Source organism: Aethalodelphis obliquidens, unplaced genomic scaffold, assembly GCF_003676395.1.
Source record: "Aethalodelphis obliquidens isolate GAN/ISIS:26980383/991018 unplaced genomic scaffold, ASM367639v1 scaffold4, whole genome shotgun sequence".
Classification (NCBI taxonomy): Eukaryota; Metazoa; Chordata; class Mammalia; order Artiodactyla; family Delphinidae; genus Aethalodelphis; species Aethalodelphis obliquidens.
This window is the reverse complement of record NW_020837948.1, coordinates 82302390-82316583: the sequence shown is the minus strand read 5'-3', so window position 1 is coordinate 82316583 and position 14194 is coordinate 82302390. Positions and strand designations below refer to the sequence as shown.

The following is a 14194-nucleotide window of genomic DNA, read 5'->3' as shown; positions in this document are numbered from 1 at the left end:
GTACTCCTAATTGCAGCCATTTGGAGAATAAGAATTCAGATGAACTTCATTTTGTCTAGAAACTGAGGTTGCCTTCCTTCTGTCTGGTTTCTAAGAAGAGGGATTAATCTGGAATCTTCATCATTTGTATCTCCTCTAATGATACTGTACAATTTATGAGCTCCAAAGTTCTGTCTTGACAGGCATAAGAGAAGAAAATAAACCATAGAAAATTAAGAACACATTCCTAATTTTTAATACCTTTCACTAGAAAAAGGTTACTGACTGGTAATTCAATAGAAGAGCTGCAGGACATAACTTTTCATTCCCATTCAGGTACTCACACATCTCTCAGTAACAGATGGAAAATAAACTTCACACCCATCCTCAGACCACAGCTCCTTCTTGCACTGAAACAACCTGTTCTGCTTATTAGAAAGCCAGATAGCTGCTGTAGACTGTCTGCTATGCCAAATACTGAAGAGTATTTTAGAGTCTTAAGAATCCACTGTTAAAAGGGAACCTTGCAGCCAGCCATGGGAGCCTTCATTATCTCATTCATGGGAGGCCTATTTCCAAACCTGAGAAATCAAAAGCCACATGTAGAACCCAGTGAATGGATGGAATTATTTGGAAATGCAGCTGCAAGGAAAAGAAATCAGCCTGATAACACCACAAAGGCCCAGTGTGGGTGTGTTAAATCAGTTGAAAATGCTGAGAGTTCTAGACAAGTTGTTGAAAGAGGATGTCCACAGATTTTGCCAAAGTGGCATGAAAAATAAAAGACAGTTTGGAATATCTTTATTAATAATTACTATTTTTGTATGCTGGGAAGGAAAAAAAGCCAAAATTAGTGGCAAAGTTGATGAATTATAGTATATGCTTAAAGAAACGAAGCTTTAGGGCTTCCCTGGTGGCGCAGTGGTTGAGAGACCGCCTGCCGATGCAGGGGACACGGGTTCGTGCCCGGGTCCGGGAGGATCCCACATGCCGCGGAGCGGCTGGGCCCGTGAGCCATGGCCGCTGAGCCTGCGCGTCCGGAGCCTGTGCTCCGCAACGGGAGAGGCCACAACAGTGAGAGGCAAAAAAAAAAAAAAAAAAAACAAAAAAAGAAACGAAGCTTTATTTCTTTCAGAACATTTAATTTTATAGCTGCCAGGCTTGCTGGTGTGAACAGATGTGGCCATATACCATTCCCAGATGAAGGCACCATGAGCTTCCTAATGAGAAGCTCGTGAAGTACGTGCGTGCATTGTGACTCTTCATTGGCTCTGCAAGCCATTCTTTCCCATCAACAGGGATTTTTCAATGTCTGAATGGTCACAAAGTCCAAATAAAGAAGGCCTAAAGCATGAGGTGAAGTATTATCTATATAAGGTATCATTGTTGCCAATCCTTACATATTTTAAATCTTTACAGGACAAGTGTTATAAGCCTGATCTTCCGTGAATTTGCTTTGAATTATTATAGTTAGATTGAGATCTTAAATTTGGGAGAGGCCTTAATTCAAACAGGTACATGATGCAGGACTACACACTCAATCCTGAAAAGCAGGTATCCCACTTCTGTTCATATTTCTATCTGTGCCAGGAAATCTACTTTTCTTTTTTGATTGTTACCACTTTTCCTCACATTGAGCCAAACTATTACTTTTATAAGCAAGGTGTGGATTCTAAATAGTTTAGAGATGGCTCTTTTGATCCTCCCAACACTATGAGGTAGATAGTAATAGCTCCATTTTATCGAAGCACAGTGAGGTTAAGTGACTCATCAGAGCATACACAGCTAGTTAGGGGCGGTGCTGGGATTCAAAATGGGGTGGTCTTGCCCCACATGCTATGCTTCCAAGCACCATGCATATTGCCAAAATTTATCACTCTCTAGCTTTGAGATGCATTGCCATGCTGCTCTTCCTATCAACACCTGGCATTGCTTTTAATGGATTCTGTAAATATGCAAATTAAGCAATTCTGAAGAAGTCGGAGAAGGAGCAAGCACAAAAGAACATTGCTTGTATTTTTGAAAAGTATACACCATTTATTTTCTTCCATTTATAGGATGGAAGTTAGCAAGAGGAAGTTTTCAGCTCAACATAAATGAGCAAATGAAATTTACCTTTATTAATTAATATTAATATTCTCTGCTCTGCCAAGGTACAATGAATCACTTGAGGTATCTAAGCAGAGACTTCAAAACAATAGGTCAAGGGTTGCTGTCGAGGGAATCCCAGGATTTGGCCGTGAATTGGGCTCAGTGACCTCAAAGGTTCATATGATACAGTTTTCACAGATACACACACTCATTGGGTAGCTAGGAGGTATCTCTCATTTATCATCATGCTCTAAACCTGCCAGATTTGACCTGGCCTCTGTAACATTTTGTCATTTAGGGTTTGCTGGGATTCTGATGAATGAAAACAAACCAAATTACTCCTCAAATTACAAAAAGGTGAAGGCAAATTAACAGTGTAGTATTTTAGTACCCCTTGAGCACAACAAATTGGACAGACTTTAATAGTATCTTAGATTCATGAGGCCTAACAAAACTCTCTTGCAATTGCATTTTTAGGAACCACTACTGCTGACTCAACTGCAATAGCTAATGTGTCTAACTGGGCATCTAGACGTTTTAGTGGCACAGGGCTCTATTTCAAAAATTTTTCATCTAGGTTTCAAGATCTTTCCAACTTGCTGAACTTTTGGCAAATTATTGTCTAAAATGTATTCTTATTTTTGCCTCCATGTGTCTCTCAAAGAGATGGCTTGGGAAAGTTTTGGGATTACTAGAGGGTGTTAGATTTAAACCAGGATTTGACTCCAGGTTCGATATGTTCCAGCGTAGAAAGAGCTATTCCTGTTACTATGGATTTAATTTAGAAATGTCAGGGGTAATTCAGCCAAAGGCACAAATTCCTATCTTTAATCGAAATATTTCTGCAAAGGAACGCTAAGAATCCAACCCTCTGTTGAAATTAACCTTTGAAAAGAAGGATTTTAAAAGGGAAGTCCTGGATTTCCAGTAGCAGGTTTTGATCAGGTCTTATTTAAATGCTAGGATTAATTTTTAATTGCTATTATTCCTTGACTGCTCACAAACATTTTCTATTTGCTGAGCAATTAAAGAGAGGAATTCAAGCCACTTTTTCTCAGGGGCAGCATTCTTCATGTTATGATCAAGATCAAAGAAAAAGTCTCATTTATTTTCTTAATTTTCTCTTGGTAGAAATTGTCAAATTGTGTTACTTTTAGATTTGGAAACTATTTCTTCTTCTTGTACTTTCTACCTATGAAAAGATTTCAGTTTGCTAGATTTATAGCAGCAGTGAGTCTAGCTACATTTCAGGATCTAAAATGTCATGGTGTCAACAGCATAGATGATTTGCAGAATCTTCTTTGATAACCAGAAACATCATAGTCTCCTTAGGATCCTATAAAATGGCCAAATTTTACCTAAGTTCTAATTTTACCCTATAAGGGACTGTAATGGCTACTATTGTCCAGAAGCCTAAAAGAGCTATTTCTTGTGCTACTAAAAAGAGACCTCTGGGGAGATATTCATGGGTAATTAGGTGCAGCTTTTAAAATCCAATGTGTATTTCATTTAACTATATCTCTTATAATTTTATAGACTTCCACCAAATGGCTGAATGAGGATGACTAGATGGCATTTATGAAAGGATCTGAGACTATCATGCCTCCAAGAAATCATGTACTGAAAGGTCTAGGCATCAAACTCATCCATTTTACAACATATAGGCAACAATAAGACTCAGCTCTGGTCCCTGGATACAAAATACAATGTTTTTATTTTATTTTATTTTTTCATTTGAATTTTATTTTATTTATTTTTTATACAGCAGGTTACTATTAGTTATCTATTTATTCATATTAGGGTATATATGTCAATCCCAATCTCCGAATTCATCCCCTCCCCCCCCACTTTTCCCCAGTGCAATTTTTTTTTGTTTTTGTTTTTGTTTTTGTTTTTGTTTTGCGGTACGCGGGCCTCTCACTGTTGTGGCCTCTCCCGTTGCGGAGCACAGGCTCCGGACGCGCAGGCTCAGTGGCCATGGCTCACGGGCCCAGCGGCTCTGCGGCATGTGGGATCTTCCCGGACCGGGGCACGAACCCGTGTCCCCTGCATCGGCAGGCGGACTCTCAGCCACTGCGCTACCAGGGAAGCCCCCCAGTGCAATGTTTTTATTTCTGGAATCAAATGGCAATGCTCAGTTCTTAAGCTCCCCATGGTCACATCACTGTAACTGGATGCTAGTTGCAATAAAAACGACCTAAAAGCTAAATGCCTTTGCAAAGACAACCACAAGTAGCCTGGTTCACATTTCCCTCCAGTTCCCTTATGCCAGCTTGCCTTTCAAGTCCCAGCATCCACTGAGGCTGAGGTTACATGTGTTCCCACAATGACAAAGTCAGCTATAAATATTGCTCTCTCCTGTGCTATAATTTAGAACTAGGAAATGTTTAACTAGCCATGGGAATGAGGAATTTGGATAGAATTGTTTTTAATTTAAAATTTCTTTGCAAAATTGATATTTAAACTGGATTAGTCTTCATCCATGTCATCAGTACAACATTGTCATTATTCTTAAAAGAGAAGAGATTTGGATTTGAAGTGATGGGGGTGGAAGCCTTGAGAGAGCTAGTGGTAATGCCACTCTGATGACCATCTGGAGTCTTGAACTTTTTTCCTCTTTTTACCATGCATGCAGCATTCCAGAGTGTTTCACCCAATTCCTCCATCTTTTCCTTTCTTCTCCTTTCTCCTCTTTTCATTGTCCTTCACTGCTCAAACATAGTGAAGTTTAAACAAAAGAGGAATATAAAATATTCCACTCTTCAAGTCCCTCGTTTTATCTTTCATAATAAACCTTGGACAGGAGCTTTTCAAAGGGCGTGGATCATAGAGAAGCTTTCAGAATTTTAGTCTCTGAAGTACATTCATAAATATGTTCATGCATTCATGCTGTCAAATACTTTTGAGTACCCCATTAGTTCCTGGGGATAGATAAGGATACATGCTACTTCCTCTAAGGGACACATTACCTAATATCCCTTCCATAAAATGAAAACCAGGACTTAAAATGAGGAACAAATAGCAACAAAATAGAACTGAAATGATTTCTTATTTCCTCTCACCTCAGGTATCAGACCACACCATGTCACTATCTAAGATCTTAAAGTTCAGGGGAGACTGAATAGGTAGACAGATGGATGGATGGATTAATGGACATTGACTGAGGCCTGAGTTTTAAAGTCCTTAGCACATAGTCATGGGTCTTCCAAAGAGACAGCCTGAGCTTACAAAGAAATCATATATAAAGTTTGGGCTTTTTTATGGCAAATTATATACGTAACACCCACTATATATACACATATATACACACATACTTTTATATACACACATATATACATATATGTATATATACTCATATAATAAGTTCTAACATTCTATAGTTTACAGAACCAGTTCAACTCAATTTTTCAGAAGTTTTAGGTGACTATGTCCAAAAAGCAGCATTAATGTCACAGATGGGACTCGGCTCTGGTCCCTGGATACAAAATACAATGTTTTTATTTTATTTTATTTTTTCATTTGAATTTTATTTTATTTATTTATTTTTTATACAGCAGGTTATTATTAGTTATCTATTTATACATATTAGTGTATATATGTCAATCCCAATCTCCGAATTCATCCCCTCCCCCCCCCGCTTTTCCCCAATGCAATGTTTTTATTTCTGGATGTTTCACCTTTACCCCTTTAGATACATTTTTCCTTACTGCATTGTTGAACATATTTGAGATAATTTAATAATTATTATTATTCTAATCTGGCCTCAGAAAGCCAGCCACTGATTTTTCTCAAAGGGATACAGACAATGTAGTATTAGAATTTCTCACCATGGAAGAAGTGGAAAATTATTTGTCATAAAGAGAGAAGACCAGTGGCTACAACATCTTCACATTTTCACAAGTCTTTGCTATGTCTCAAAAGGATTCACTGTAGAATGTGTGCAGAAAAAAAATCTGTCATACTGAGATATGGAAATGCTGGCATCATATAGACCTTTTCCAACCAGCTACAAAAGCTATGAAGAGAAAATTATATAGATCTACTGAACTGTACCCATAAAAAGTCATTTTTATGTTAGCAAGATTTGAGAAACCAAAGCCATCAGAGTGTTGCAATTGGCAGAAGGGAATAGAAGCATAGTCTGAAATCACACATACTTACCTGAATTCCACAGAATAATTAAATAAATAATTATTAATTAAATAATTAAATAACTAAATAAAAAGATCTATCAAGTTGTTTGCACAGACCTAATCCTAAGGCATACAAATTTGTTGACATATAGGCCACAGTGGGCTCTGACTGTCTTCTTGAGTCTCAAAAGTATCCTGTCCAGATATCAGCGGGTTCTAGCTTTTTCTCTGAATTTCTAGCCAGGTCACTTTCTCTGTTTCTCTCATGTGCCCCAATGTGAGATGTCAAGCAAAGTTATCATGTTCCCAGGTGAAAATTAATGTGTATGTAAGTGGTTCAATTAAAAAGAGAAAGGCCCAAACATGTTTACTCTGGCTGTCTCTTGCTCACCCTCTGTGGTTTAAAGAAATATGTCTCCCCCTTGCTTCCCAAGAAGAAATTTTGAATCATGTGGCTGCCCCCCTACTCCATATCCCCACCATTTCTCACCAAATTAATTAAACCAGTGATGGCAAACTGATCCACAGAATGACCAACTTGGAGAAACAAACACAATTGCCTTAGCCAGTTGGATTCCCAGTTTGAAAAACTGAATGGAAATCAAGGAAAGAAATACTCTTTTTAAGCAGAAAAGCTAGAATGCTCCAGACAGGTCGAGAGCAGCTGAGTGTTGTTAATGGCAAAGCACCAGTCTTTAAGTTTCTGTTTGTAGGCATTTAAAGCCTCCTTTAATCCAGAAATACCATCATCCATCTCTAAAACTGAGCCCTTACATTTTTGTAGATTTCATCCACTTTTCACTCCATAAGCATCCTTACAGTAACCTTCCCTTTGTTCGAACTAGCCTGAATGGTTCTCTACTTTCAAACCAAAGAGCTCTGATTAAGAAAATGCCAAGGAAGATATCTCACAAAAGTCCTCTCATTATACTGTGACTAACCTCTGACTCTGAGGGTGAGCCCTGCAGTTCTTGAATTCATCCTTCTACTCAGAACACAGCCCTTAGAACTCCCCAGAGAGACCCCTGTGTCCTCTTGTGATGCTTCTCACCGATTCTCACCATTTGCCCTTTGCTCTTGTGTTACAGACTCTCAAATAAGCCTGTGCCTATTATACTCATCTAGTATGAACCTGGCATCCTGCTGGTCTTCATACTCTGCCTGAGCAGAATCTTTCACATACCTCCTGATAGGACGGCCAGTCCTATTACTGTGTTTACTTTAGCTTTGATCTTTTGTTGTTTTACCAGGAACAAACTTAGTTTTCCAGGATATTCTCAAACAACAAAGATAGAGCTAGCTAAAAATTGTCTTTTTATAGACCTCATCCCAGAGAATTTGAGTTCAATGAGCCTGAGAAGGAGCCCAGAAATCTATATTTTATCTAGCTCCCAGGTTGTGCTGATACAATTGATTTTTGAACCAATTTTGATAAACACTGCTCTGGAGCACTGGATTCCAAATCCAACAGGAAACTAATGGATTATTATAACCCCCTGGGTAGCATTTAAAATGATCTCTTTTGGGATCACACCCATGAATGTTCTGATTCAATATCTCTGAAGAAGAGGATGGAACCATGCTAACTGACCTGAAAAATTGAACGGAAAAGCAAAACAGACACTCTTTATACTGTTTACACCAGGTAGAGTTTCTTCTGGTGTGACTCAGACTGTGGACCATTTACATCAAATTCATCTGCTGTGCTTGTTGCATGTGGATTTGTACTTCTGTAGACGTAGTGGTCACAATTTCTGGCAGAACGTGGGGAATCTACTCATTTGAAAAATTCCTCAGGTGAGACTTATGTGTTTCTGCCTTTCCCTTCTTCTAATCATTGATCATCACTGATTAATGAGCATTACAGTATTTTATAGCTTGTTTCCAAGTTTGAAAATGCATCCCTTGTTAAAAATCACTGGAACTGAATTAAGCTTTCTCATTTCATGAGGTATAATTCATGAACTATCCATCTGGATCCTCAGAAAATTTTCCATTTAAATGCTCTTATTGACATGAATAACGTGTAAGTAGCCCTGTTTGGTTTGGAAGGCTACTTCAGTATTTCACAAGAATCTCTTAAAAGTGTATTAATTTACTGTGTCATTGTGGATCCCTTTTCTTCTGCCCAAGCACCAAACACTACTGTATAAATCACCCCCAAATAAAATTTTTGTGTATCCCTCCCTTCCAAGAAGCTCCAAAACCTGCCCAAAGTCAGCAGAGGAAAGGAAATAATAAAGATTAGAGTATCAATAAATGAATCAGAGAACAAAAAAACAATGGGAAAAAAATCTATGAAACTAAGAGTTGTTTTTTTTTAAAATAATTAATATCAACAAACTCTTAGCTAGACTGATCAAGAAAAAAAATGAAGGCTCAAGTAAAGAAAATCTGAAATGAAAGAGAAGACATTATAACTGATGCCATAGAAACAAAAATCATAAGAAACTATTATGAACAATGATACACAAGCAAATTGGACAACGTAGAAGAAATTGATGAATTCCTAGAAGCACACACCTACCTAGATAGACTGAAGAAGAAATAAAAAGCCTGAATTGACAAAGGCGACAAGAATATACAATGGAGAAAAGACACTCTTTTCAATAAGTGGTGCTGGGGAAACTGGAAAGCTACAAGTAAAAGAATGGAGTTAGAACATTTTTTCACATCATATAAAAAAATAAGCTCAAAATGGATTAAAGGCCTAAGTATAAACCCAGAAACCATAAAACTCCTAGAAGAGAACATAGGCAGAACCCTCTTTGACATAAATCATAGCAATTTTTTTTTGGATCTGTCTCCTAAGCAAAAGAAACAAAAGCAAAAATAAACCAATGGGACCTAATTAAACTTAAATGCTTTTGCACAGCAAAGAAACCGTTGACAAAGTGAAAAGGCAATCTACTGAATGGGAGAAAATATCTGCAAATGATATGACCGATAAAGGGTTAATATCCAAAATATATAAACAGCTCATATAACTTAATATCCAAAAGCAAACAACCCAATTAAAAAACAGGCAGAAGACCTGAATAAACATTTTTCCAAAGAAGATATACATATGGCAAACAAGCAACAATTAGCATCACTAATCATCAGAGAAATGCAAATCGAAACCACAATGAGATATCAGTTCACACTGTCAAAATGGCTAACATCAAAAAATCTACAAATAACAAATGTTGGTGAGCATGTGGAGAAAAAGGAGCTCTCTTGCACTGTTGGTGGGAATGTAAATTGGTGCAGCCACTATAGAAAACAGTATGGAAGTTCATCAAAAAACTAAACATAGAACTACAATATAATCCACGAATTCTACTCCTGGGCATACATCTGAAGAAAACAAAAACACTAATTTGGAAAGGTACATGCACCCCGATGTCCCAATGTTCATAGCAGCATTATTTACAATAACAAAGATATGGAAGCAACCTAAGTATTCATCCAGAGATGAATGGACAAGATGTGGTGTGTAGTAGTATGCACAATGGAATACTACTCAGCCATAAAAAGAATGAAACTCTGCCATTTGCAATGGTGTGGATAGACCTAGAGGGTATTATGCATAGTGAAATAAATCAGACAGTGAAAGAAAAATACTGCATGTTACCACTTATATGTGGAATCTAAAAATTTTTTAAATAATTGTATATAATAGAAAAAGAAAGCCTGAATCAATAATAAATAAGGAGATTCAATCAATAATCAAAAACCTCCCAATAAAGAAAAGCTCAGGACCAGAGGGTGTCACAGGTGAATTATACCAAACATTTAAAGAAGAATTAATATTAATCCTTTCAAAACTCCTCCAAAAACTGGAAGAGGGTATACTTCCAAACTTATTTTATCAGGCCAGCATGACCCAATACCAAAGCCAGACAAAGACACTACAAGAAAAGAAAACTACAGTCCAGTATCCTTGATGAACATAGATGCAAAAATCCTCACCGAAATACTAGCAAACTGAATTCAACAGCACATTAAAAGGATCATACACCTGACCAAGTGTGATATATCACTGGAAAGCAAGGTTCAACATAGGCAAATCAAGAAATGTAATACATCACATTAACAGAATAAAGAATAAAAATTACATGATCATTTTCATAGATGCAGAAAAAGCATTTGACAAAATTCAACATTTGGTTGGATAAAATCTCTCAACAAAGAAGGATGTCATACCATTTGTGACAACATGGATGAACCTGGAGAACATCATGCTAAATAAGTGAAATAAGCCAGACATAGGAAGACAAATACTAAACAGTACCACTTATGTGAGAAATCTAAAATAGTCAAACTTATAGTAGCAGAGAGTAAAATGGTGGTTAACAGTGGCTGGGTGGAGGGGTATGTGGGGATGTACTAGTCAAAGGGTACTAAGTTCCAGTTATGCTAGTTGAATAAATCCTAGATATGTACTGTACATCATAACCTATAGTTAACAATACTGTACTGTATTCTTAAAATTTTGCTATGAAGGTAGATCTTATGTTAAGTGTTCTTGTCATACATAAAAAGTAATAATAAATAAAGAGTCAGGAAGAAACTTTTGGAGGTGATGGATATGTTAATGGCATGGATGTGGTGATGGTTTCAAGGGTGTACACTTATCTCCAAACACATCACATTGTATATATTAAATATGTACACCTTTTCATATGTTAATTATGCCTCAATAAAATGCTTTAACAAGTGAAATAAATTAAATGAGTGGCAAAATAAAACAAACCAGTCTTTAACTCTGAAAACCCTTACTAATTGACTGTTACGAGTTTGCTACTATACAACTCATCAGTGTGGTTTGAAAAACATGATTTGTTAAGCTATAATGTGAGAATAAAATTTTTCATTAAATTTTTCCTTGGTCACAGCAATGTTGTCTTCTATGATTAAGAGAAATGTAACAGAAAGGTGAAGGATAAGAAAAGAGTGAAAAGATGATTGAGGAAGCGGAGCAAGCCAAAGAACTATGTGTACCATTCCACTTTTATTTAGGGTAAGTGTGTATTTTATAGTCTTTTTTCCTCAGTTTTCACCAGAGTTCCTATCCTGCAGAGAACAATTTTTATTAATAAAACTAGTGTGAGAGTATAAATATGTGTCATTGTCTGGAAGAAGATGGAATACAGCGATTGAGGTAATAGTGAGAGAGGAGAGAGGAGGGGCTGAGCATGGACCAGAGAGCGAGGGAACAGAGTAACATGGCAGGTGACTAGAACCCAAGGAGAAATGTTATTTGGTGAGAAGTTCCCCTTGTTAGGATGGCAGAAGGACATTTAAGAATGAGAACATATTAATATCAAATTCAAAGTGTCTGTGTTTGTGAAAAGCATAACCCTTCCCGTATCCCAAACCCTCATTAAAACCGTTACCATTTCTGTAGGTCCCCCATAGGGTGAACCATGGCATGGAAAAGGGACAGTATTTGAGGACAAGGCAAGATAATTTTCAAACTCAATTGATTTAGCAGAAGCAGGAACTCAGAACCAAGAGACTCCAAGAAACGTAGCCCTCCTTTCATTCAAGGAATCCTTGGAGAGAATAGGAGGAAAGTTGAGTCTCTTAATGCACATGTGATTCATTTGAATCTTAAATTATAAGGTGGTATCAGGGGCTTCCTTTTATCTGGGCATTATCAATTTCTTTCTCTTACTTACCTATGCTCCATGTTCTCTAAATCTCATTCCTCTATTCCCATACCCTCCATCTAAGAATTCTGTACAAAATTTTGCAAATTTGATAGCTTTTGGTACCTATCCCAGCAATGGACATAGTATTCCATTGTTTAACCAGGTCATTTAACCAGGTCCCAGATAACCAGCAATATTAATTCACTTTGATTTTCTACATTTAATAATAGGAGGAAGAGGATACTCATAATTAAGGCTATACAAGCCGGGGATTTCATTAGAAAAGCAGTTCTTCCTAATGTATGCCATGCATTGTGCAAAACCTTAGGGAAAAGTTGTGAATGTGATAGATCTGGTTTCTAGGCACATGAAGTTCTCTGGCCATTCCAGGAATACTGGTTTGTACATCTTCAAACCTATGATTATAACCAATACACACAAAGTCCTCCATCAACCAAAAAAATTCCCTTTTATATCTACTAAGACAGACAGAAAAGTAGTTGAACGCATTTAGCTCAAAGAAAGTTAAAAAAAAGTGTTAGGGATCAAGTGTCAACTAACATCCCAATTCTCAAGCATTCTTTGATTGAAGTTTTACAAAAGAAATACTTTTAATATTTATTAGAATTGTGAAGTTAAGAATTTGATGGTTTTCAAATTACTTCTAAGTAAGACTAGCTCCTTAATTTGTGGGATCCAGTGCAAAATTAAAATGCAGGCCCTTGTTAAAGTATTCTTAAGAATTTTTAAGAAAGTGACAGCAGAACATTGAAACAAGCACATAGCGTTTCTAAGCCTGGGACCGTGCAAATACAGAGGTCTCATGCCATGAAGGCAGCCTGTCTCTAAGCTTACAATTCACTTAATTTGTTCTAGAATTTTATTTAATATTTGACAAAGCAAATGCCCAATGGAGGAGAAAATATAGCGGTAACCAAGAAAGCAAGTAAACAAATTTTTTCACAGTATCACCTAAGAAACTGGTATGGAAACTTACATTATAATATTTTAAAAAATGTTTTCATCTAATATCCACAACTGTTAATTGCCAAAACATTCCAAAGGTCAGATTAGTAATCCATTTCATTTAGGACTTTAAGGTTTAGATGGTAATCAGTCTGCAGAACTTACTTTAAAGCAGGAAGAAATCATCAAATTTTCCCTTAAATGTGAATGAATCTAAGACATTTTACTTTCTACTGAAAATAGAAAAATGATTTAGAAAATAGAAGTTTATCAGACAAGATGTATAACTACAAGAAGATATCCTGTAAGATGAGGTGCCTTTTAACAAGCAAGGTTCCTTAATTAATTATGGGCAAGTTACTTTCTAGTCAGATGTAAGTAATTGCACAAAAACGGACTGGAAATAAGTCATATCTGAGTTCTTACATTTTCTCATTTTAATTAGTGCATATTATGTGCTTTGCCTCAGTTAGCCCTTCCATAAATAATTTATTTCCTACTGCTCAGAGCTTCAGTTTCTTCATCTCAAAAAAAATGAGAAGTTTCAGCTAATTGAGTTCTGAATGCTCTGCCAGTCCTAATTAAACTCAGCATTACTTATTGTTAACATACTGCCCACAAATTCCTATGCAGGAGACTTCAGAATTTTAAAAAAAGAATAAGCCACAGTTCCTTACCACAGAGTCTACAATCCAGAAGGCAAGGCAAGCCAGACAGTCAAGAAGTGTAATGTAAGACAGCTCCAAAATTCTAGACCTTTAATTCTAAACAAAAATCTTACCAAAGAAGCACAGAAACTTTTAAGGTTGAGATATGATATAAAATTAATAGACTGGAAGCTTGTAATACAAATCAATCTCCTTAAACATTAGATGTAGATGCTAGAGGCCTGAGTGAGTTTTTAAGCTGTCTTATAGCCAGTACTGGGGGAGTTCTGCTGCCATGCCAAACATCCAGATGGCTAGGGTGATATTTACCTTGTAAGTGCGCTTCCTCCATATTCGGATGTGTTGACTGAATACATAACACGGACACAATTTCAGACCACATTTATCTTCATCACTGACTATTGCAGTAAAGTGTCCATGAGACAAAACTTGGGCTTCATTATTCCACTTGTTTTGTATTCTGGGAAATCTTATTTGGTTGGCAGCCTTTTCAACATTACATGGCTTTCATGTCACACATTTGGTTCAGCTGATATAATCAAGGTTCTAGTGCATCATTCATCTTGGAATAAACAATGAAAATCAGGTAGATTAAAAAGTGACAGCTTAAAATAGAGCATGAAATATACCCAAAGTCACAGAAATTGAATTAATATGGCTTTAACATGATTTTCAAAGGTCTCCAGTCTGGAGTTTGGGCCCAATTTCCTGGCTGGTT

The 14194-nt window shown here is 36.8% G+C and overlaps 1 long non-coding RNA gene across 1 annotated transcript in view; it reads left to right on the top strand.

Annotated features, from left to right (window-relative positions):
- The first annotated feature begins 10355 nt into the window (after window positions 1-10355).
- LOC113617589 (uncharacterized) overlaps window positions 10356-14194 on the top strand; it is a 102787-nt gene continuing 98948 nt past the window's right edge. The window contains exon 1 of the long non-coding RNA XR_003431710.1: window positions 10356-11208. This is a non-coding gene — a long non-coding RNA (uncharacterized LOC113617589). The remainder of the gene's footprint in view (window positions 11209-14194) is intronic.